Below are 24,798 nucleotides of genomic sequence, written 5' to 3'. Positions count from 1 at the left end.
CAAAGAAAAATATATATTATATCTAAAACTTTTAAGAAATATTTTCCTAAAATCTATCATACAAAAATTGCCTAAAATTTAACTTTCATAAAGTCAAATGACATTTTAGCTTATGCTACTTAAAAAGCTGTGATGGTTGACATTGTTTAAGTCTACAATATTTAATTATATAGTCAGTATTTTTTATCAAATTATATTTAATAATAAATTATTTTGAAATAAGTTCTCTGCAAACTCTTTTTGCAATTTGTTCTTCCTGGTGCAGTCAGTTCCTTAGGCTATATATGATTAAATTAGAAAATTTAAAATGATACTTAAAAGTAAATTAGCTTTAATGCATTCCTAAGCACCATTCTATTTTATTAATGAAATACAAACTATATGTTTACATACTCCCCTTTCAAATATAGGACAACTATATTAATCACATTTTCACAATAAAATAAGATATTAAATTCTAAATATAATAATTTAGATAAATTTTAAGACTACTATAGAATATTTTTCACAGTGATTCTAATGTAAAATTTGTATAGAACTAGGTCTGAATATAATTTAATGAATTTTTCATATATTGTCAGTAGCTTTTAAATAAACTTTCCAGTAAAATATGTTCTCATTTATATATAAGAATAAAACACACAAAGAAATACACAAATATAAATTATTTAATACAGAACTTATAGGCATAGACAATGGAGTATATATTTATAGAAATTTTAATATTTGTTTACCAAAATCCAGCCCAAAAATAGGTATTTTGTGTTCACAAAAATATAAAATGTTGACATCCAAAAAATTTGGCTTGCTATGATTGTTTTTTTACTACATAACAAAAACGTGTTGTTCTGAGTTTATTCCAAGAGCCTAGCCTATTTGTTTTCAAGTTCCTTTCCACTGGATACTGTGGCAGTAAATGGATAATCCATAGCTTGATTTCACACAATTAGGCATCCCAGCATGCATTGGGAATAAAGCAAATTGCAGAAACAGGACATTGGTAACAAAGCTCCCTGCAGGCTCATTAATGGCAGTGTCATGAACCATTACAAGCCTTTGGATCAGAGAGCTCAGAAACACATGTAGTGATATACCACATTCATTGAAATATAGCATAATGCATTTTCTAGTGCTCTAATCTATATTAACCTTCCCTCTTAACAGTCATTACAATTATAATTCACATATAGGCAAGCATTAATTTATAGTATTTTCAAGTATGAAACACATTAGGAAGTAGGAAGATACAAATATATGAGTAATTGAAGCTTTTAAGAGTCTTCTGATTCAAAATAATGCCATAGTGTGGGGTCAAATTATTCTACAAAACAACACCCCATTTAATATAAGGTTTTGTGTATTCTTTCAAAACGTATAAAGTAATGAAAATTTTATATTGACTACATTATATTAAAAGTAAACTGTTAGCAATATAGACATTTTCAATGGAGAACAAAACCTTTAAATTTGTCACTCTAGCAAATAATATAAAAATGAATTCACAGTTCAGAAGGCCGTATAATAAATAGAAAAGGTAGGTATACCAAAAAGTGTGGTATCCATGGATATGCCTAAACATCACAAATATCAGGGATATATAAAGTGCATCATGATCGATCAATTTAAGTTTAATTCTTTTTACTATGTGTGCATGAATACATGCATATACCATTGGCGAGCAGAAGCAGCATCAAATCTGCTGGTGCTTGGGTTTGGTACCACTTGAGTGTGGGTATTTGGAAGAGACCACTGGTCCTCTGTAAGAATAGCAAGCATCCTTATCTACAGAAATACCTCTCTGCTCCAAGATTAACCATTTCATAATGCAGTACAAAACAGTTCTTTATTTATACTATCGAAAATCAAAATTAAGGTTTGGTATGTTTAATAATGAATTCATGGCTGCCTTTTAACTACATTTTGAAGTCTATAGGAAACCAAGGACATAGCTATTATAGCATAATACAGTATGAAATACAGATTATAGATAATCTACATAAAGTTTCTAAATGTGGGCCAGAGCAGATGATTTATGTTCTGACTTCTGTATCTTTTGGGGTGTGTGTGTGTGTGTGTGTGTGTGTGTGTGTGTGTGTGTGTGTGTTTGTTGTTGTGTGTGTGTATGTGTGTGTATGTGTGTGTAACAATTTCAGTGTCTGTGTAAATAAATGTTACACACACACACACACACACACACACACACACACACACACTCTCACACACACAGTTACCTAGAGTCTAAAGTAATGCGTGGATAGATCTCTTGGAACTGCACTTACTAATAATACTGAGAGCTAATGTTGGGATCCTCTGGAAGACCAATATGTAGTCTTAAACACTGTGCCATTTTTCTTGTGTTCTGATAAATAAATACCTATTTTTATAACTATAATTCAGCATCAATACATTTATTCATCGCATCAAACCTTATACTTATATAATGCCTTATACATAGACAAATATGTAGTAAGTAATAAGTAAATATGTTAGTTAAACTCACCTTAATTTAAAATAGCCATGATCCCAAATTCCAAGCCCTTAATTGTTCATTCTATTTATCAAACTAAATTTAAAAGCACTGAAATGATGAATCTGTTTGTTGAAACTATTGTGTAGCTACAAACACATACTGATCACTTACATATTATCATAAGAATATATACTTTACAGCAGTTAAGTAAAATATTGAAAAAAAGCTGCATACTTTATATAACCAGAATTTTTTAATACAAATCAAAATAATTTTAGTTTAGTCAGTTTATATCATTTAAAATTGTTTATACGAGATACCTATTTTTGTTTTCAACTGATTCTGTTAGGGTTAGTGTAGTTTTGATTCATAAAGGAAAACAGAGGGACATGCTAACAGATGCAGACTCACTGCCTAGAAGGTATTTTAAACATTATGAATCTCACACCATGCTAAATGTGTGAAGAAGCATATTCAACATTGAAAACAGTCTTATACACATTTTGTCCCAGAGTCTAGATCATCAGTTGATAGCATATGGCAAGCTCACCATATATAACTAGGAAATAATTTTTAGTAAAGACTTTGAGGATATATCTATAAATAAAAACAAGTATTACTTTTAAGAAAAATAAAGATCAGGAAGTAACATTGGAGCTATTTTCACTGGTCTTGCTCCATTTTTGGAATTTCTTTCTATGTGTTCCTCTGAGACTCCTAATTCACTCTTTAAACACTTATTTACTTTCTTTATATTGATTATTTTATTTATTTACATTCCAATGTTGTCCCTTGTCCCCCTTCCTGGTTTCCCCTCGGCAAAACCCCATTTCATCCCCCTCCCCCTGCCACTATGAGTGTGCTTCCCACCCACCCATCCACTCCTGCCTCACCACCCTAGCATCCCCCTCTGCTGGAGCATCAAGCTTTCACAGAACCAAGGGCCTTCCCTCCCATTGATGGCCCTAGATAAGGCCATCCTCTGCTGTACATAGAACTAGAGCCATGGGTCCCTATGTGTATACTTTGGTTGGTGGTTTAGACCCTGTGAGCTCTGAGGGGTCCAGTTAGTTAATAATGTTCTTCCTGTGGGTTTGTAACCTTCTTTAGCTCCTTCAGTCATTCCCCTAACTCTTATATTGGGGTCCCTGTGCTCAGTCCAAAGGTTGGCTATGAGCATAATTTAGAGCGACTTTTAAGACATTAACCAAAAATTAAGAATTCACCTTATTGGTGTAAACTAACTTCAACTCACACTTTTTATCTATTTGAAGTGTGTAATATATTGAGTAAAGATTTAGCTAAACAGGGCCTGGAATGAAGAAAAGTAGGGGAAGTTTTAACGAGAATATACAAAGCCCTGGCCTTGACCACAAGCATCAAAGCATCAACAAAATATAAATGCCAGAATTCATAGGTGTGTACATAAATATATATGTATAGACTCCCACATAGTATGTATATCTGCATAGACATTTTAATATATATACACATATAAGAGATCATCCATATGTGTGTTCATACAGCGTCATGAACCTTTAATGCATAGAAAACCTGAAAGCTCACTCTTTCTTATATAATAAAATGGATTATCCTGTGATAAAAATGAAACTAGCTGTTTTTTCCAAATACACCCTTAATTATCAGGCATAATTTGATGAAAACTTGATATCCCCAGAAAAATGCATTTAGCATAACATCTTCACCAAATGCTCAAGAGTATCTGTGTGTTCTGGAGCCACAAGGGAGAAACCTACCCGAATTCCTAAGGATTTGAAGCATAATGGAAGATGAGAGTCAGGTCATATGGCCAAAGTCCACACTGATCCCCCACGGTGCTGAAGAAATAAATATCCAGGCCTACCTATTTGCAGTCCTAGTGGAGTTAACAGCTACTGGAAATGAAACATTAATAAAGAACTGCTCCCTACAACAATGCAATGGATCCAAAAATAGACATTGAGTGAAAGACGGCACAATCAAGAGGATTTGTTCCATGTAATTATGTATTTTATGTAGTTCACAAAAGGCAAAACTCACTGCATGGTGATAAAAATCATAAGCAGAGTTATTTTGGAGCCTAGAGACAAGGTGATGGCTTCCTGGTTGCTGGTAGTTTTCTATTTATTGATCTTCATGGTAATTAAATAGGTGTGTTTGCTTAGGGATAATCATTCTGTCATTCATCTATAATAGCTATAATTTGCAATGTGTATGTTCCCATTCAATTTTATAAAGAAACAAGAAAGAGTAGCAGTTTCTTTATGAGAGATGTTTTGGAGAAAAGTGTTAAGCCACCTAGCACACATAACTATGGTAAGGATCAATAACATTTAACAGCCATTAAAAAGATATTTTTAGGAAAAAGAACAAAAAGTATCAAAAACATACAGCTTCCATATACCACTCACAGAAGAAAGAAAACATTTTGAAGTCACAAAATTTTAATGTATAAGTATGCATGTGTTGATACATAAAGGATTGTGACTTTTTTCATTATATGTTTAATATGATTTTTTAATGAGATGGACATTATTGACCTAATTTTAAAAGTTTCTTTTAAAGACAAAAGATTCAAGTCTAATATCTTTCAATATTCTATTTCCCAGAAAAATATGTATCTTACTTTACTCTTTTATTTTCTGAATATAAAACAATATGATAATTTCTTCCTCACCTTTCTCCCTACCCAAAGCCCCTTACACTCTTCCTGTGCTCTTTGTAATTCATGCCCTTCTTGATCATTTATTACTACTTTTATAATCTTATGTATTTAGAAATATATACATACACACATATAATATGTTCCTCAATACAATTGTCTATACAATGTTACCTTTATGTTTTCAGGGTTGACCTTCTGGTATTGGATAATTGATTGGTGTGTTTTTCCCTGAAGAAAACTATTTCTCCCACTTTCAGCTTATTTTAGTTGCCTGTAATTCTCTGTATAGTTTGAGAACTTATTTGCTTGTCAGCGTCGACTTTGTCATGTCCATTGTTTTAATCCCAGCTCATGCCTAGACACTCATGTTGGTGATACTTTATGGGTGCACCCTGTCACATAAAGTTTCTATTATAAACAAATGCATGGTGTACTGGCCAGTTTTGTGTGTCAACTTGATGCAAGCTGGAGTTATCCGAGAAAGGAGCCTTACTCAAGGAAATGCCTCCATGATATCCAGTTATAAGGCTTTTTCTCAAATAGTGACCAGGGATGGGAGGGCAGCCCATTGTGGGTGGTGACAACCCTGGGCTGGTAGTCCTGGGTTCTGTAAAAAAGCAAACTGAGCAAGTAAAGGGCAGCAGGCTAGTAAGCAGCACCTTCCCTGTCCTCTGCATCAGCTCCTGCCTCCAAGTTTCTGCCCTGTGTGATGAGCAGCAATGTGTAAATGTAAGCTGAATAAACCCTTTCCTCCCCAACTTTCTTCCTGGTCATAATATTTTGAGCATGAATATAAACCCTGACTAAGGTAGGGGCCAACTCAAATCCTGGTTGGAGCTGTGTGAGACATGGAGAGTTTTTGTGCTCATATGAGCATAAGGAAAACCAGTAGTGTTATGCAATACCATAAATGATAAATCTAAGAATATAGTGTATACTATTTCAAGGCAATTTTTCTACATAAATAGACTCAGAAATACATAGTACTGAAAATCACTGACTTGAAATAATGAATTCACAGCCACCCAATTAGATAAGATGGATGAAGCAAAGAAGTGCAGGCCGACAGTTACCAGATGTAGATCTCTCCTGAGAGACACAGCCAGAATACAGCAAATACATAGGCGAATGCCAGCAGCAAACCAATGAACTGAGAATGGGACCCCCATTGAAGGAATCAGAGAAAGAACTGGAAGAGCTTGAAGGGGCTCGAGACCCCATATGAACAACAATACCAACCAACCAGAGCTTCCAGGAACTAAGCCACTACTCAAAAACTATACAAGGACTGACCCTGGGCTCCAACCTCACAGGTAGCAATGAATAGCCTAGTAAGAGCACCAGTGGAAGAGAAAGCCTTTAGTCCTGCTAAGACTGAATCCCCAGTGAACATGATTGTTGGGGGGAGGGTGGTAATGGGGAGAGGATGGGGAGGGGATCACCCATATAGAATGGGAGGGGGAGGAGTTAGGGGGATGTTTGCCCAGAAACCGGGAAAGGGAATAAAAATCTAAATGTAAATAAGAAATACTCAAGTTAATAAAGAAAAGAAAAGAAATAATGAATTCAAATATTCTCTTTGTACACCATCGGTGATTCCACACTGTCATTTGCATATAAAAGCAGTAATTAAACTCAGTGGGTTATAAAAGACATAGAACTTGATGTTGGGATATGGGGCATATAGAAGGAGAAGAGGGAAATAAAGTGCAGATGTGACCAAATATATTCTGAGCATATATAAAATGTATGGAATGAGTAAACAATTCTTAAAGTATGATTTGATGTTTCAGTTTGCACTCCAAGCATCTGCTACCATTTAATAGGATATATGTTTTAACAAAATAAGAGTTATATCTTTCTCCTCTTATTCTAAGCCACCAATGTATTTTCAGTTCCCTTAATGTCATAAAACATTAGATTTCTATTCCATAACTAGCAGCTATTATGAGCCTGCCTGTAGTGATATGGCCTTTGTCTTTTGCAGTTTAATTAGTCTTCCTTTACTATGTACTTTGTGTATTTTAATGAAATATATTCCACAGGAGTTTCTTTCTGGTCCTGTCTATTTGGAGTTCTGTAGATATCCAGGTAAAAGTATTGGGAAATATTTTTATCATTTTATTAAAATTAATCTCTGTGATATTTGTATGAGGTTCTTCTTCTTTGGATATACATTGTGAGATTTCCAAATACTGTCCCCAAATTCTCTCATGTTTCTTTTGCAAATATTTTAAATTTAATTGTTGAGGTTTACTAAAACTCAACAAAATATGGAAAGAACTAAGGCCAAACTTTCTCAAATTATTCCTAAACATTAAGTAGAAAGACCAGTTTGAAATGGACTGTACAAGAAATGATTTACCCAATACCAATACCAGCCAAATACAATATTCATCAAAAATTTGCTCATTATAAACATTGAAAATCTATTTTTATTTATAAGTCTAGACAATTAAGCTCCCATTCAATATTAAATGTTATATTTGTTTTATATTGAATTGTTACTCAACAAAATATTTAAAGAATTTTCAATATTCCTTAATTAGTCTAACAAGATTTTAAGCATTGAATGATAAATACTTACACAGTGTGAAAGGCATGTTGATAATGTGGTTATTGTGAAAAATAATGGAGAAGAATCAAAATGTTTAAAACAGAATTAGCACAATATTTGCACTAATAGTGATAAACATATGACTAAGAATTTGAAATCAGTATATCAAATGTTATCTGCTACCCACTGTTGTTTCCTTCAATCTCCAGAACAGAGAAATCATCTAAACCATGCCATAACCTCTGACAAAATAGAAGTAGTCATTAAAAGTCTCAAAACTAAAGAAAGTACATGAACAGAGAAGGGTTTAGTGCAGAATTATATCAGATCTTCAAAGAAGACCTAATACTAATACTCTTCAAAGTATTCCACAAAATAGAGACAGACGGAGCACTACTCAAATCTTCTGTGAAGCCACAATTACCCTTATACCTAAACCACACTAAGACCCAACAAAGAAAGGGAATTTCAGACCAATTTCCCTTATGGGTATCAATGCAAAAATCTCAATAAAATTCTCGCAAACTTAATCCAAGATCACATCAAAATGATCATCATGGTCAAGTACACTTCATCCCAAGGATGCAGGGATAGTACAATATACGGAAATCAACATAATCAACTATTTAAATAAACTCAAAGGAAAAGAAAATATATGGTCATCTTATTAGATGCTTAGAAAGCATTTGAAAAAATTCAACACCCCGTTATGCTAAAAGTTTTAGAAAGATCAGGAAATCAAGGCCCATACTGAGATATAGTAAAAGCAATAAATATACAGCAAACCAGTAGCCAACATCAACCTGAAAGAAGAGAAACTTGAAGCAATCCCACTAAAATCCGAGACTAGACAAGTCTGCCTACTCTCTCCCTACCTATTCAATATAGTATTCAAAGTCCTAGTCAGTGCATTTAGACAACAAATGGATGTCATAATTGGAAAGGAAGAGGTGAAGATATCACTATTTTCAAATGATATTGACCCCAAAAATTCCACTAGAGAAATCTTACAACTGATAAACAACTTCAGCAAAGTGGATGGGTATAAAATTGCCTCAAACAAATCAGTAACCTTCCTCTACTCAGAGAATAAACAAGCTGTGAAAAAATTAGGGAAATGGCACCCTTCACAATAGTCACAAATAATATAAAATGCCTTGGTGTGACTTTTACCAAGCAAGGAAATGATCTGTATGATAAGAACTTCAAGTCTCTGAAGAAAAAAATAGATCTCAGAAAGTGGAAATCTCCCATGCTTATTGGTTGGCAGGATTAATAGTGTAAAGATGGCCATCTTGCCAAAGCAACCTACAGATTCAATGCAATCCCCTTCAAAATCCAACACAATTCATAGAGTTAGAAAGTTGCAAATTCATTTGGAATAACAAAAAGCCCAGGATAGGGAAAAATATTCTCACCAATAAAAGAACTTCTGGGGGAATCACCATCCCTGATGTCAAGCTGTATTATAGAGCAATAGTGATAAAACCTGTTTGTTATTGGTACAGACAGGCAGATAGATCAATGGAATAGAATTAAAGACCCCAAAATGAACCCACACACCTATGGTCACTTGATCTTTGACAAAGGAGGTAAAAACATCCAGTGGAAAAAAAGACAGCATTTTCAAAAAAAAAATGGTGCTTGTTCAACTTGAGGACGAGGACAGCATGTAGAAGAATGCAAATTGAGTCATTCTTATCACCTGGTACAAAGCTCAAGTCCAAGTGGATCAAGACCCTCCATCAGAAAGATACACTGAAACTAATAGAAGAGGATGTGGGGAAGAGTCTTGAATATATGGGGAAGTTTTCCTGAACAGAATACCAATGGTTTATCATTGATCAAAGATCAATAATAAACAAATGGGACCTCATAAAATTACAAAGCTTCTGTACGGCATGGGTCAATGTTAATAGGACAAAAGGGCGGCCAACACATTGGAGAAAGATTTTTTACCAATCCTACATCAGATAAAGGGCTAATATCCAATATAGAAGTGAGACGCCTGAGAATCAAATAACCATATTAAAAACTGGGGTACAAAGTTAAACAAAGAATTCTCAGCTGAGAAATACTGAATGTCCTGAAGCATCTCAAGAATTGTTCAACATCCTTAGTCATCAGGGAAATGCAAATCAAAATAACCCTGTTATTTCACCTCAGACCATTCAGAACAGGTAAGATCAAAACCTCAAGTGGTAGAAGATTTTGGTGGAATTGCAAGCTTGTATATCCACTTCAGAAATCAGTCTGGAAGTTCCTTAGAAAATTGGACAGAGGAATTGAGGAACCAGCTATTCCACTTCTGGAAGTATACCAAAAGATGCTTCAAGATATAAGAAGAACAGTATGTTTATAGCAGCCTTATTTATAATAGTCAGAAGCTGAGAAGAACCTGGATGTCCTGCAACAGAGGACTGGATACAGAAAATGTGGTACATTTACACAATGGATAACTACTCAGCTATTAAAACCAATTACTTCATGAAATTCTTAGATAAATGGATGGACCTAGAAAATATCATTCTGGGTAAGGTAGCCCAATCACAAAAGACCACACATGGCATATACTCAGTGATATGTGGTTATCAGCCCAAAAGCAATTTATAGACCACATGAAACTCAAGAAGAAGGAAGACCAAAGTGTGAATACTTCAGTCCTTCTTAGAAGAGGGAACAAAATACTCAGAGGAAGAAATACAGAGACAAAATATGGAGCAGAGACTGAAGAAAAAGTCTTTCAGATACTGCCTCACTTGGGGAACCATACCATACACAGCCACCAAACCCAGTCACTATTGGGGATGCCTAGAATTCATGCTGACTGGGGCCTGATATAGCTTCCCCCTTAGATGCTCTGCCAGAGTGTGACAAATACATAGGTAGATACTCACAGCCACTCATTGGACTAAGAACTGGATCCCCAATAGAGGAGTTAGAGAAAGGACTGAAGGAGTCGAAGGGTTTTTCCACCCCATAGGAAGAACAACAACATCAACCAACCAGACCCCCTACACCCCCCAGGGACTAAATCAACCACCAAAGAGTCCCCATGATGCAACCCACGGCTCCAGCCACATATGTAGCAGAGGATGGACTTTTTGGACATCAGTGGAAACTGAAGGTTCTATGTTCCAGTGTAGAGGAATGCCAGGAAGTGGAGGCAGGAGGAGGGAGTGGGTTGGAGGGTAGGGGAGCACTGCCAAAGAGTCAGGGGAAGGGGGATGGGATACAGGGTCTCAGAAGGGAAACCAGGAAAGAGGATAACATTTGAAATGTAAATACAGAAAATATCCAATAAAACTAAAGAAAAAATATATAGTCATGGTAGTTGTATGTGTCCATCTGTAGAGGACTCAGAAACTGTGACACTAATAACCAGGTGTCTATAAATCTATGAAAATATATATGTTGAGTAGAAATACCAAAAGTTCAAGATACACACACACACACACACACACACGCGCACGCAAGCACGCGCGCGCGCGCACACACACACACACACACACACACACACACACACACACACACGGAAGAGAATAATACTTCAGTAAGTCATTTGACATCTTTGTCAGTTCTTGGAAGGCAAGTATATACTGACTTGTGCTACTGAAAAATTTATTTTCTGACAAGTTATGTTTAAGACAAAGGTTTTGCCAGCAGTATTATATTCTCTTGAACTGCAACTGGCTAAGCATTTACAGCTCCAGGCCAAGCACCACATTTCTGGCAGTATCAGGCTGCCATTTCTAAAACAGTGTCAGAGAGTTCATGTAGACAGATGGATAAATGAACAAAAGCAAAATATCATCCTAAATTTTCTTCTTCTACTATGGCTTGCTGCCAAATGGAACTATATTTCTGTAGAACACTGAAAAAACACACAGGCACATTTTTTTCTTCCCATATCAGTTTTTTCTCTGAATTTTACTTTCTCTAGAACATCTTTGTTTCATAGACTGTGTATTTATAGCAACATTTAACCAAGCTTTCTCTGTTTATACATTAGTCCCCAGGAAAAAGTTTTTATTTACACATTCAACAATTAAATTTTCTATATTTATAGGGTGATCCATGTTCGTTTTAGGCTAATAAAGTGATGTGTGTGAGCTTTAGCCTGGAGTGACCATTTGCCTGAGAACAAGCATTCACAGGAAAAAAAACACATGAAGTTCCAGGAAGGCATGGCTGTCTCATGAAGCCTTGTTAACATGTTGACCTCAGATTTTAGCCTTAAATAATGTGAAACAACAAAATTCTCTTTAATCCTCAAGTCTGAGGACATTTGTTATGGAAATCCTACAACATACATAGAGGAGCACACACACACATATACGCAGAGAGAGAGAGAGAGAGAGAGAGAGAGAGAGAGAGAGAGAGAGAGAGAGAGAGAGAGTGAGTTAGAGTTAAATTCAATTTGATATGGTTAACCTTAAAAGGCTGTTCTGTTGAGCACTGGTTGTGTTATATATCAATGACAAATTTCAGATTATTATACCAACATCATACCCCAGAAATCAACTAGTCGTAAGAATGAGTTAAGGATTATGGCTGGGATACAGGACATTAATTGCTTGAAAGCTCTGTGATTGCTCATTAAATTTAAAGTGCAATATTTGATGCTATGTTGTCAAAAGTTATTCTTTTCATTGAAGAAAATGTAATGTCTTTTATAATTAATAACATTGAAACTTACTCAAAGGGTTGGAGGAATGCATGTCTGTAAATAAAAAAAAAACAAAACAAAAAAAAAACAAGTCATGTGCCAATATTCTGTATTGTATTGAGATGATCTGAGAAAGACACCTTCTGTCGTTTAACTGCTACTTAAAAAATAATGAAACATATAAGTCTAGAAGGGAAGGTGTGGGATTGCTACTAGCATCAAATGTGATGGCAGCATGATTGTGGAATCAGATCAAAATAAACACAATACAAAGGCTAGGCATAGACAGGGAATGGCAGTACTACATGTGAGAAGTAATCAATGGGTGTGATTCCTTAGATTAAGCATTGTGTGTTAGAAAATATTAGGATGTAGTTAGTTGCAAGAATTCAGAAGAAGCACAAGATTTAGAAGTAATATGAAAGATACAGAAAGGCTTTCACAGAGGAAGATTTCTTAATGAAAATAGTGTGTAAAACACATGTGTCAGGCAATGCAGGCTATGCATTTCCTTGGTATTTTAGTTTTATGATTGTAAATAAAAGATAATGAAATATGACTTCAGAAATTGAGAGGATTAATTACAAAAGCTAATGTTTGTAAGGAGCTTTAAGAAGTGCCGAATTTGGAGGTTTATTGCCTCTGAGTTCAGAGCATTTGAATTCTCTCTCTGGTAAATTTCTGTTTATATTTTCTGAAGTTGCCTTTGAGTGGGCTTTTTAAAAATGGGGTTACTGAGAGCATTTCTGGAAATGAATCACCTGAGGAGAGAAATGGGTCCTTTTGAACCCCTTGGCAATGTAAGAAAGGCCAACATCTCAGGATTGGCAAGTTCACAAGAATAAGTTTCAAAGAGTAATAGACAACCAAAGATCATTTCTGTCTAGCCCTTCTCTTTTGTTCACGTTTCAGAGCCAAGCTTTTGGTCCACTCAGGAAAACCTAGAAGGTTAATATAGCCAGTACAAAAGTAATTAAAAGATTTAGAATCTATTTTTAAATGTTTTAACATATTTTATCATAAGTACAATAAAGTAATGCTGTTGGAGGACAAATCAGTTTAGTAATATAAAGTATACTTAACATGTTTAAATACAAATTACACTGACTCCTAAAATATGTATTATTCTTGCATGGAACTCCAGCCTTAGATCAAATATATGAAGAAAACCTTTACCTTTTTTTCCAATCAGTTTGCAGTGATAATTATAGCTCAAATAATAAAATTCTGAACATTTTATAACACAAGATTATTTCAAAAACATCTACTAATATACGTTATGTTGCATTAAAATGAAATTTTTAAAAGTTTTTTTTAATCCCATGCTAATGAAGGCATCCTAGGGCCACATGTCATCTATGGGATTTTTTCATCTCAGTCAGCAAAGCATCTCACCCACTAAGCTTCATCCCATTTCACACCACTGACGGCTACTTTCTGAGCCCAGCAACAATCACTCTACCCATCCAGTTCCTGAGGCAGGTCGCTGCCACACTAGTTTTATACAGAGACGGCTTACCTGGCGGCTCTCTTACTGTGAACTCAATTAAGTCGCCACATGAAAGATCACACCACACAATAATCTCTGACCTGTTCGATAAGATATAATTTGCCCATTTAGACAGCACAAAATCCTGTACACACCCATCCCTTAAAAATAATAATAACAACCAGTATCTATGTGCAGTGAGGAATCTTAACATCTGCTGCCATGTTCTCCCAGCTCCTCCTCACTCCTCTTCTTCCTCCCTTCTTTTTCTTTTAATATTTATTTGTTTTATGTAAATATACTGTACACTGTCATTGCCTTAAAACATACCACAAGAGGGCACCAGATTCCATTACAGATAGTTGTGAGCCACCATGTGGTTTCTGGGAATTGAACTCAGGACCTCTGGAAGTCAGTGCTCTTAACCACTGAGCCATCTCTCCAGCACCCTTCTCCCTCCCTTCTAAAACCTCTGTTCCCACCTCTTTTCCTTCTTGTCAAATGACAGGCTTCTTTTTATCTTGTCTGCCTTCACCTGCATAATGACATCAACCTATAGCATTATAATAATCTAAAGATGAAGTTAGAAATTATTTTTCATGTGTTACATTTAATCTTATCTGTCATCACAACTGTATTAATATTGGACGTGTGAAATTAAATAAAATAAATTATTTTCTTTCTACTAAAATCCTTACTGATGCAGAAAGGTTCTTGGGTGAGAAACTCCATAAACCATTTACCTTTCCATCTACTTATTCAAAACAGTATAAAGGTTTTCAGTAGTAATGAAGAAATGCATAAATTTATTTTCCTTAAGAACTATGTATTAGCCATACAAATATTGCTAATGCAAATATTGGTAAATAATACTAGAATAGAAAAGCAAACAGAATCAATAGTTCCCAGACTAGGGAAATAATAGGCCCATGATAGAACGGGTGATCTACTTTTGATGTTTTTCTAAATACTCACATTGTCAAACTGCATTCCAAATATTCATGATTTAACCTGAAGATTTGTATTCCACTCAGCTTTGATCAAATACACCTTCATTCTTGTTGGGTTTGTGTTTTTGTTTTGGAGTGGGGAATAGTTATTGGTAGAGATACATACCTGATAGAAGTGTTGAGAATAAATATTTTTGAGTGGTCAGTTATGGATGTGTCATCTACACCAACATTCAATCATATCAGTCTGAGGAAACACATGAAGAGAAGGAAGAATGACTATAGGAGCCATTCTAAATGATTGAGAGTTGTCAAATACCAAGATGTCAACCTGACTTTATAGTTGCATATATTAACTCTCAATAGCTGTAGTTATGCACAGCATACTTGGAAAACAATACAGGTATGCAAACTTTCAGCATGAGTGTGACATAGAAAGTTCTGGTTTCTTTGAAGACTCGGTTGTGTTATATAATGTTTTTTAAGAAGCTGTCTTATGAGAAAATATTGTGCTGACACAAATAAGTGAGTTGATGCTTTGCTCAGGCAGACACTTGAGAGGATGCATGATGTTTGGAAAGAGTATAAATAGAATCTAACAGAGAGTGAATGATGCTCTTGCTTTGGTTTACTTTGCAGGGCGTAATGGTCTTCACTGTTTTTCTGCTTGTCATACCTTTGTAGAGAGAAATCTGCCAAAGAACTTCTCATAGTATTCTGAATGCTTCCTGCCACTTCTGAGGACTCATGCCTCTTAGGCTGAACCTGACTTCTTCTGGATTGAGCTGCTGCTATTGATTCTTGTCTGATGTTTGCTGAATGGACTGTACTATCATGAGTGATTTGTGATTGGTGTCTTGGACTAGAATAATGACATCCTAACAACGAAGACTGAAATCACCCAAAGGAACTACTTCTAAACAGGTCCATATCCCCCTTGTGGGCTAGCAAAGAGGTTGAAGCTATTGAGAGCCCGTATACAAGTGAGTTTTGAAAAATCTAGACCTGCATGGGTCATTGTTGGGAGATGAGTCTCCAAAGACCCAACCAGTTTTGAAAGTGACTGGCTGCTGATAGCTGCTGACTGAGAGTCTCTTTGAGTACATGGCCATTGGTAGGTGCTCATACCACTGGATGGGCATACACTCATGTGACTCTGAGCAACATTAGCTAGACTCTAGTGCTGTCTTAACTACAAAAAGTAATTAAAAGAGGAACAAAAGCTTGAAGGATATGATGTAGGGGATACTAAATAGAGAAATAAGCAGTCAATGGATATTATCAATATACTTTAATCAATTCATAGATGTTCTAAAGAATACAGCATTATAAAAACAGTAATTTCACATTTCCACTATAATTTATAATATAATGAGTCTATGTATGTATTTTGGTGAATTTTCTGGGAAACACAGGGCTTCAGAACACTAACTAAGTACTCTGCCACTCTCAACTTTCTAGCCTTACATAGTTATTTTTATTAATGTGTACCTGCTTTGATTTCATAGAACTTTGATTTCATGGGGCTTTCACTTCAAAGTATTGTGAATTAGTCTACAGTTCCCTGGAACACAGAAATGTAATAAATAAAATAAAATCACGAATTGTGATTTTATAATTGCAGAAATGTGAAATTATTAAAGAAATATAAGTATATGGGAGATTTTGCCATCACATAGTGGAAAATATCACACAAACACTTCACTTATTACAGCTGCTAAATAGTATATTTAAGGTTTTAATACTTACTTATGAAGAAAATGTTCCTGCTTTCTAGCTCTCACAAATCTATGTTCATATTCATTGTATCAGGAATATATTTGAGGTAACAATTCATCCACCTGTGTGTATATCATTAAGCAGATTAATTAAATGGTGGAAGCTCTTTATAATAAAATTAATGTGGTTCTCTTTCTTGTTAATTGTATTAAACAAAATCCTCTCTTGAGACTAAGTCATTAAATTTATTCTCTCAACCTAGACAATGGAGCCATTAGATATTCAAGCTGATCGATATAAATAAATGCCCCATTAAAGCAATTCAGACCTAAATAATGTTCCTGTTCAACTGATTTTTGTTAGATATTTCAAGACAGATTTAGTAGACATGAAATTGTTTTCATATATATATATATATATTACATATACTATTACTAAATGCTGATACACAAAGACACAATCAAAGGAAGTTAAAATATAAGAATATTTTATCATTTAATCAAAGACATAAATAATGAGGTTGCAACAGAAATGTAATATAATCTCTGTTAGAATTCTTTAAAACATTATACTCTGAACAAAATATTATTAGACATAGATACCAAAACATGCTCCAGTTATCTATACCCAAATGATCTCCAATTGAGTAAAGATCATCCTAAAATACAGGAATCAGGTATAAGGTATAAGGACCTAGAGACAGCAGAAGCCTGGTATGAGGGATGGATTTGGGGAAATTCCAAGAGTCATTCAAAATGCTTAAATGGGCTATTTAATGGTATTCCACCTCACATGTAAGGGCTTTGCAAGAGTCTGCATTTGTCTCTATGTATTGTTATTAACAATGATTTTGTATCTACAAAATAGCATTAATATCTACTGTATAATTCATAATTTAGTATGAATGTATGTGTGTATGTGTCAGGTCAGAGGTTTTCAATAAGAATCTTCCACAGTGTCTCCTCCAATTACTTTCTGATGCAGATTCTTAGTCACAACCAGACTTCTTGACAAATCTCATCCTGCTGGCCAGTTTGCTTTGAAAGAAATTGAAATAGCAGAAGTTGGGGGTGGGGGAGTTTAAGCAAAACATTATATTCTTATGTAAAATTCTCAAACAATAGATTTAAAAAACGAATTAATTTAAAAGAGCTTGAGTAGTAATTCTCATGATAAACACAGTATACATGGTTTATTTTAGTGACAGGCTAAAAGATACTTTATAAATCTTATTCTTATATTCTTCCTATTTTTTGAATCCTTTTTGATTCCTACTTTGTTTGGTATTCACACATGCATTCAACCTTAGTGGTTTCTTATAAATCTGTCATTGTATACTTTTTGTGTTATGGTGCTGATTGGCTTGTCACTTTTTCTGTCAATGTAGAATTTATGTCACTGATACCTATTTACTACAAGTGAGAGAGTTTTCAGGTTGGAAAGTAGAATGGCAAGAAAATGATTTTAAGAGTGCTGGAAAGATGGCACAAAGTTTAGTAGGAAATTCTAGTCTCCAAGAAGACCCAAGATCAGTTGCCAGCACCTGTGTTCCTATGTTGACTTGACTGTCACTGAGGCTGCAGGGATTCTATGGCCTTTTCATCTCCATAGACAACCCCACACAGGTGGCATACAAATACATAAACATACACATATTCCCATAAAGAATAGACTTAAAATTGATGTTAGATTGTTCCCAAAAATTCCACTTATTTAATCTGTGACTGAAATTTTTACACTTTAACTAAATTAACTGTAGTTTTTTTCTCCACAATTTAAATTTTAAAAATTTTATTAATCCTGATATTATTTGACAATATTAAAATTTCTAGAATATATCTTCTCAGAATTGAAGAGGTCAATCAGATAATTATGTGCAAAAGGCTTAATATTATTACATGTTGTTAAATAAAATTATCCAGACTCAGAAAGACACCACTTAATGAAATAAAATAATTATAAGAGGTACTAGAGACAAAAGAGGTCAATTGGTTGAAAATACAGTTTTCTTTAAGTGTCATAGTGAATTAGATTATTTTGTACAAATGATCCATACTAATTTAAAAGAAAAAATACAAAGCTGGAAAGATAGGTCAGTGGTTAAAAGAACTGGGAGGTTTTTCTTTTTTTCCATTAATCATTGTATTCATTTGCACTTCAACAATAACCCCTTTCCTGTTTCCCCTCCATAAACTCCCCATTTCATCCCCCCTCTTCCCCATCCCCTTTGCCTCTATGAGAGTGCTCCTTCGCCCATTCACCCAGTCCAACATCACCCGTCTAGCATCCCCCTATGCTGGAGCATCAAGCCTCCACAGGACCAAGGGCCTCCCAGCCCATTGATACCTAGATTGAGTTCCAGCAGGTACATCATATGTCACAACCACCCAGTTTCTCAGGATCCTTTGCCCTCTTCTATCTTCTACAGGCCTGTATGCATATCGTACAGAGGCATACATGTTAGTAAAACATCCACCCATACACAAAAAACAAAAAAGATTTTATAATACAAAGCTGGTACACAAATGAAATAAAAACTACTTTGCCCAGAGTTTATAAAGAAAAGTCACTTACTTTCATTTCTATTTAATGTGTGTTAAGATGAAGTAGAGGATTCTCATTGCAGTAGAAGATCCAGATTACTATTGGATTTAATCCTATAAAGCTAGAATACTTATAATCATTTAAGACTAAGTTTCTGTTCCTATTAGGAGGGTGGACATACATAAAAAAAATCTAGCCCTATAAGAACATAAGAAGAAAGATGCTCATGACTCTCAATGACAGGCCAAGTAAACTGTACTGAAAGTCCTCAACTTGTAGGATCCACGACCACCTTTTATATTCCTTTCTAAACTACAGGTGAAGCAGATAAGAACTATCTTGAAATTATTGGATGCGAAGGACATCTAATAGTTTAGATACATTCACAAGTGACCCTAACAGAGGAAACTTTGGAAACCCCTGGCTTCTTTGACAAAAGCCAGTTGTACTGATTTGACTTGGTTTGGGTGGCTCTTTCTTAGCGTTCAGTTTTTGACAAGGCTGACTTGGATACATATCTCTGCTGTATCAGAAACCTTCTGACTCACTAAGGAGTATATCAAAGTTAGTGATTCAATGGGAGTCTCCTAATTCCCACTTTCTGGATCGTGTCTGGGGTTGTATATCTGACTGGTCAATTCAATGCACAAGAGTCTCATTTTCCAATAAAACTTTCCACTAAATGTTTTCCTGCCATGTATAGTGCCATTGCTTAGTGTTAAAAAAAAACAAGACAGAATTGAAAACTGCCTATGTTGCTGTGGTTGAACACAATAAAGAGTATGGAATGTACCTAAATGCATTGGTGTTGCAGTAATAAAATAGAACAGTTTCATTGGAATAAGACCATTTGAAAGACAGTATAAAAACCTAATACAGAAAAAGCTTCTTACATTAGGTCCCTATCTGAAGGTGATCTAAGTGAAATTGGCAAATAATGGAGACTAGAGAGCTCCAACTGGACATCTCTTGTCACCAAATGAAGCTTCTTGTACCAGAATAGGATATATCTGAGTTATTGTGGGAAAGGATACCATGAGAATCACCAAGCAACCAAGGTTGTCGCCAAGAATACTGGTTGCTCTCCACAAACTGACAGCAAGGTCCCATTGCTGAAAATAACACCTACACAACTCATTGAACATGAAGAGAATGAACTAGTGCTTTTCTAGATCTTTCATTCTGATGAGCTCATGCTCATATTGGACAGTACTGTACCCACAGCCTCTTAAAGGAGAAACACAAACAAAAACCCAAACAAATCCTTTGATCTTGATGGTCCCCCTCCAAGGTATGCAGCCCTCATCTTCTCATTTCCAGTTGAAATAGGAAGAGTTTATGAGAGATCAGATATAGGACTCCTTCAGTCTGTTGTTGAAATATTTTCACTCATTACGACACAAAAACTACATAGAAATAAAATATTTTCCTTTTTTCTCCAAGAATACTTAGCCTGAATAGAGATTTAAACAGTATTTCTTTAAAGTATTTTTTTTCCTTTTTTTCTTTATTAACTTGAGTATTTCTTATTTACATTTTGAATGTTATTCCCTTTCCCGGTTTCCAGGCCAACATCCCCCAATCCCTCCCTCTCCCCTTCTATATGGGTGTTCCCCTCCCCATCCTCTCCCCATTACCGCCCTCCCACCCAACAATCATGTTCACTGGGGGTTCAGTCTTAGGACCAAGGGCTTCCCCTTCCACTGGTGATCTTACTAGGCTATTCATTGCTACCTATGAGGTTGTGGATTGCCCTGAAGTTATCTTTATTTTGATGCTAATTCCACTGCCCCAAGGACAGCGGACTACTCAGGAATCAGGTGACTTCACCAGAACCTCTCCATTGAATTTGTAAAGTACAGGTAAAGGGCAGGTACAGGATAGAAGGAGGCCTGTCATTGGAGGAGAAGGAAGGATGGTTAGGAGAGAAGTTTGAAGGAAGAGGAGGAGACTAGAGGAGAAAGGGAGAGAGAGAGAGAGAGAGAGAGAGAGAGAGAGAGAGAGAGAGAGAGAGAGGAGAAACCGTGGCAGGACAATATGGCAGGTGACGTTAAGATTCTACTCTGTGTATTTGTAGGTTGTTATTAATGTTCCTAAGGGATGGACGGTACCAGGCTTTGTATGTTTAAGTGTGCAATTATATCTCATCAATTGAATCTAAGATTATTGTGTTGTGTGTTCTTTTATGTGAGGGTTTGAATGTAGGAAAGTGTGCATCTGGGATGTGTTTCCGCCAAGATATCTAGCAGATATCCTGGGGCACTGAGGTGCCAGACCTAGCAGGGTAAAAAACACAAATACATATTTTATTTTTTATATTTTACAACAACGATTTTATTTAATATAAACTATTCCATACAGAAAGGAAGGGAGTTGGGAGTTTGCAGCTACTCAGTAATTGAAGGCACCTAATCTACCATGGCTTAGGTTCTACCACAACCTCAAGTCAGACCCATGTGATCCACACAGCGCTCTAGTTCTAAGTCACCAAGCATACATTCTGTCTATACAGTACCAGGAAGGAATAGTTAAAGAGATCATTAAAGTAATCTATTAGCTTATGACTATAAAATATTAAATTAGAATCAATTATAGATGCATAGAAATGAGGGAGAATTAAGACATTTTCTAAGTGAAAACACACAGTTAAGTGAAGATTCTGTACATTATGAAAAGTACTTCTCCTGCCACTACATGTAGTAAACTTCCATGTGTCTTGTTACTCACCATAGAGGAAATGCTGTCACCAAACCTGTTAGGTGTTAAAAAGAGAATTATCTACACAGTTCTATGTACGTATTGTTTTTCCTGTGTTCATACTTAAAGAGAATAGCTAAATACAATCACTTCTAAGGTGATTTTCAGAGAAGCACAATATTGAGGAGATTCCAGCTGTTCAAAGGATATGATATTGTAAGAGCAAATTACCCCAGGATATTTACTTTTATTAAGACCCGTGGATTCACTTTCTTAATATTGTCAGGGATAAGACTGCTTAGATATTGGGGAGATAGCCCTGGCAACAACATTTTAGAATTCATCATGATTCTATCTAAAATGTCAGTACTTCCTTTGAATTTATTACCTACATGAAAAGATAAACAAGGTCTATGAGAAAAGCTTTAAAGTTCAAATTTCATTATAAAATTTACAAATGATTTTAATCACCATAGTGAGTGCACCCTGCAGGTTGGTTCCCTCAAGTTCCTGATAAAAGAGCATTATCAAATGCATGACATTTTTTCATTTTGATGAGAAGGTTTTTTTCCCATAAACAGGAAAATTATTTAGAATCCCAGCCATACTTGTAAACATTGAAATTTTTAAATGATGGTTCTCAGAAAACTGATACCAAGGGGCAATTTGGCCATTTGCCAAGGGATTCCAATCAACAAATTAATGCAGTGAGTTCACCAGCTGTGTGATTAAACTAACCAAATAATGTGCTCTTTTTAATGTGAAAGGTGTAGAGTAACTGCCAGGTAATTCATTAATTCTATTCCTTTGACTATGGTCTGAGACCTCTCTGACCCCTGATGTGAGAGGATTCATTGATTTACATGCACTATGGCTATAGAAAGGTCACATATCTATATCACCCCAAGGACAAACGCCTGTCTAGGAAGAATGAGAACTAACGAATCCAGCGTTTCCTTTTACTTTCTCCTCTGAAACCTGGAGAACTTTGAAGGAACAAGGAAAACACCTTGTAAGATAATGATTTAGGGTTAATGATTTTCTTTGGAAAAATGTCATTGATATAAAATGATAATTTTGGAGTGCACAGACAGTGTCCCCAGTTCAAGAGGGCTCTGTTCTCCATGCTGTTGAGGGTGGCAGTAGGAATATTTCCACACACACTCAGGTTGTGGGTTGCAGATGGGAGCGGGACCCAGCAGCACCACTAGAGACATAGTGGGGGGCATTCTTGTGTCACAAGCTGAGCTCTCTGCCTTCAGGCTTTTCATGGGCGCCCTGAGGCACTGCTGACATTGAGACCAAGTGTCTTTTTGACAGGAACAAAACGTTTCCCTTTTATTTGTACTGCCTCCTTCCACACACTCACTTCTTTGGCCAAAGATGATTATTACCAGATATTAGGAGTGCCCTGAAATGACAGACAGAAATATGTCAAGAAAGCCTACTATCAGATTGCCTAGAAATATCTCCCGGACATGAATAAGGATGATCCCAAAGCCAAGAAGTATTCCCAGCTGGCAGAAGCAGATTAGGTGTTGAATAACAAAGTAAAGAAAAAGCAGCATTGTACTTAAGGTTCTGCTAGCTTTCATCTTGGGACCAAGTGCTCTCGGAAGGGCTTCTGACGAGGAGGTCCCCTCTGTTGACCCTATTTCCAGACTGAGTTCGATCAATGTCAGGAATACATCATAGAATTGACATTCAATCAAGCAGCCAAAGGTGTGAACCACGTTCACTGTGAACAATGAGTGCTGTGATAGCAAGGGGAGTGATCCTAGGAGGAAAATACAGCATCCCCACTGCTGTGGCTCCTCAGGTATGGAAACTTGCAATACAACTTCTCAAGCTATTCTTGTGGGCACAGCCAAAGGCCAGGGATCTTGTGAGATATCAATGTGACAATCCTTGCTGGGATTCAGACACACTAGAGAATTCGCTTGACTTGTGAAAGACATGCCCCCAAATTAACAGCTGTGGCTACAGGGGCCACTATATTCATACGAAGATCATGGTTCCAAAGAGGCTAATTCGTAGTCAGCAGAACCTGATCCTGAAGTATGTTGAAGATGAGATTGACGAGGAAACAGTGAATCGTGACACCCACACAAGCACTGGAAAACGGTAAACCGGAAATGAAATCAGGAGTGGAGAGGCAAGCAGTCACTCTTCATGGCCAGGGGATCAGACTCAGGAAAATCCCACAACAGTAGCAGCATTGAGCGCCTGCCTACAAAGCCCACTAAACCGCCTAGCAACAGCAAAGCTATGTGAAGACACCACTCTACATAGAAGCGAATAATGGCAGTGACATACGGCCCTCAAGCTGGTGCAAATATCCTTCCCGTCCGCTGGTAGGGGACTTGCTTCTTCTGATTCAGGAATGGTAAAACACTTGGACTCTTCTTGCAGCACTAAAAATAATTTGGAATCGCAGGTAGTAGAGAGCTGAAAGAAGTAAAGGCTGTTTTTACAGCTTAAAAGGAAGCTTTAAGCTACACAGTATTGTGAAGTAATTTCCGCCTCAACAAACCTCATGGTGGTTCCGGAATAGATCCTTCCTGAGGTCTTCTCTGGGATCGGGGCCGCACACCCCACTAGCACCATCCTCCCTGACAGGTTCTGCTGAGGTCTATCTTTGTTGGTTTGTTTATTTGTTTGTGAAGGTACCAAACAGCTGAAACGTGGGTACCAGGGCCCTGGATGGCACACTTTTGGAACACAGTCCCTCTATCCACTTCAACTCAGATGGCAGCATGTCTTTTTTTCTGTGTAAATGTTAGTAGAGCGAAGCACAGTGTCACTGGTGAAGGCTCTCCACCATGCATTTAACAACCTCATTTCTAGCCTCCAGTGGCAGCATGTGGGGATTTCTATGTGTTCAGGGTCATGGAGCTACCTTAAGACAAGCTGATGAACACTTTATCTATAGTTTCCTTCTTTTCATTTAAATTTACAAAAGTAAATCACCTTATTGGTTTTTCTATAGTGCTTTTAAAAAAAAGTTATGTAGATAGGTTTGATAGACTGATGAGGCC

At 36.1% G+C, this 24,798-nt stretch overlaps 1 pseudogene; it reads left to right on the top strand.

The window, feature by feature from the left end:
* The window catches only part of Dnaja3-ps1 (DnaJ heat shock protein family (Hsp40) member A3, pseudogene 1), a 97,208-nt pseudogene extending 73,320 nt beyond the window's left edge, over positions 1-23,888 (top strand).
* The last annotated feature ends 910 nt before the right edge of the window (positions 23,889-24,798 follow it).

The sequence above is a fragment of the Rattus norvegicus genome, chromosome 14, assembly GCF_021556685.1.
Source record: "Rattus norvegicus strain SHRSP/BbbUtx chromosome 14, alternate assembly SHRSP_T2T, whole genome shotgun sequence".
Classification (NCBI taxonomy): domain Eukaryota; kingdom Metazoa; phylum Chordata; class Mammalia; order Rodentia; family Muridae; genus Rattus; species Rattus norvegicus.
This window is presented reverse-complemented; position numbering and strand designations above follow the sequence as displayed.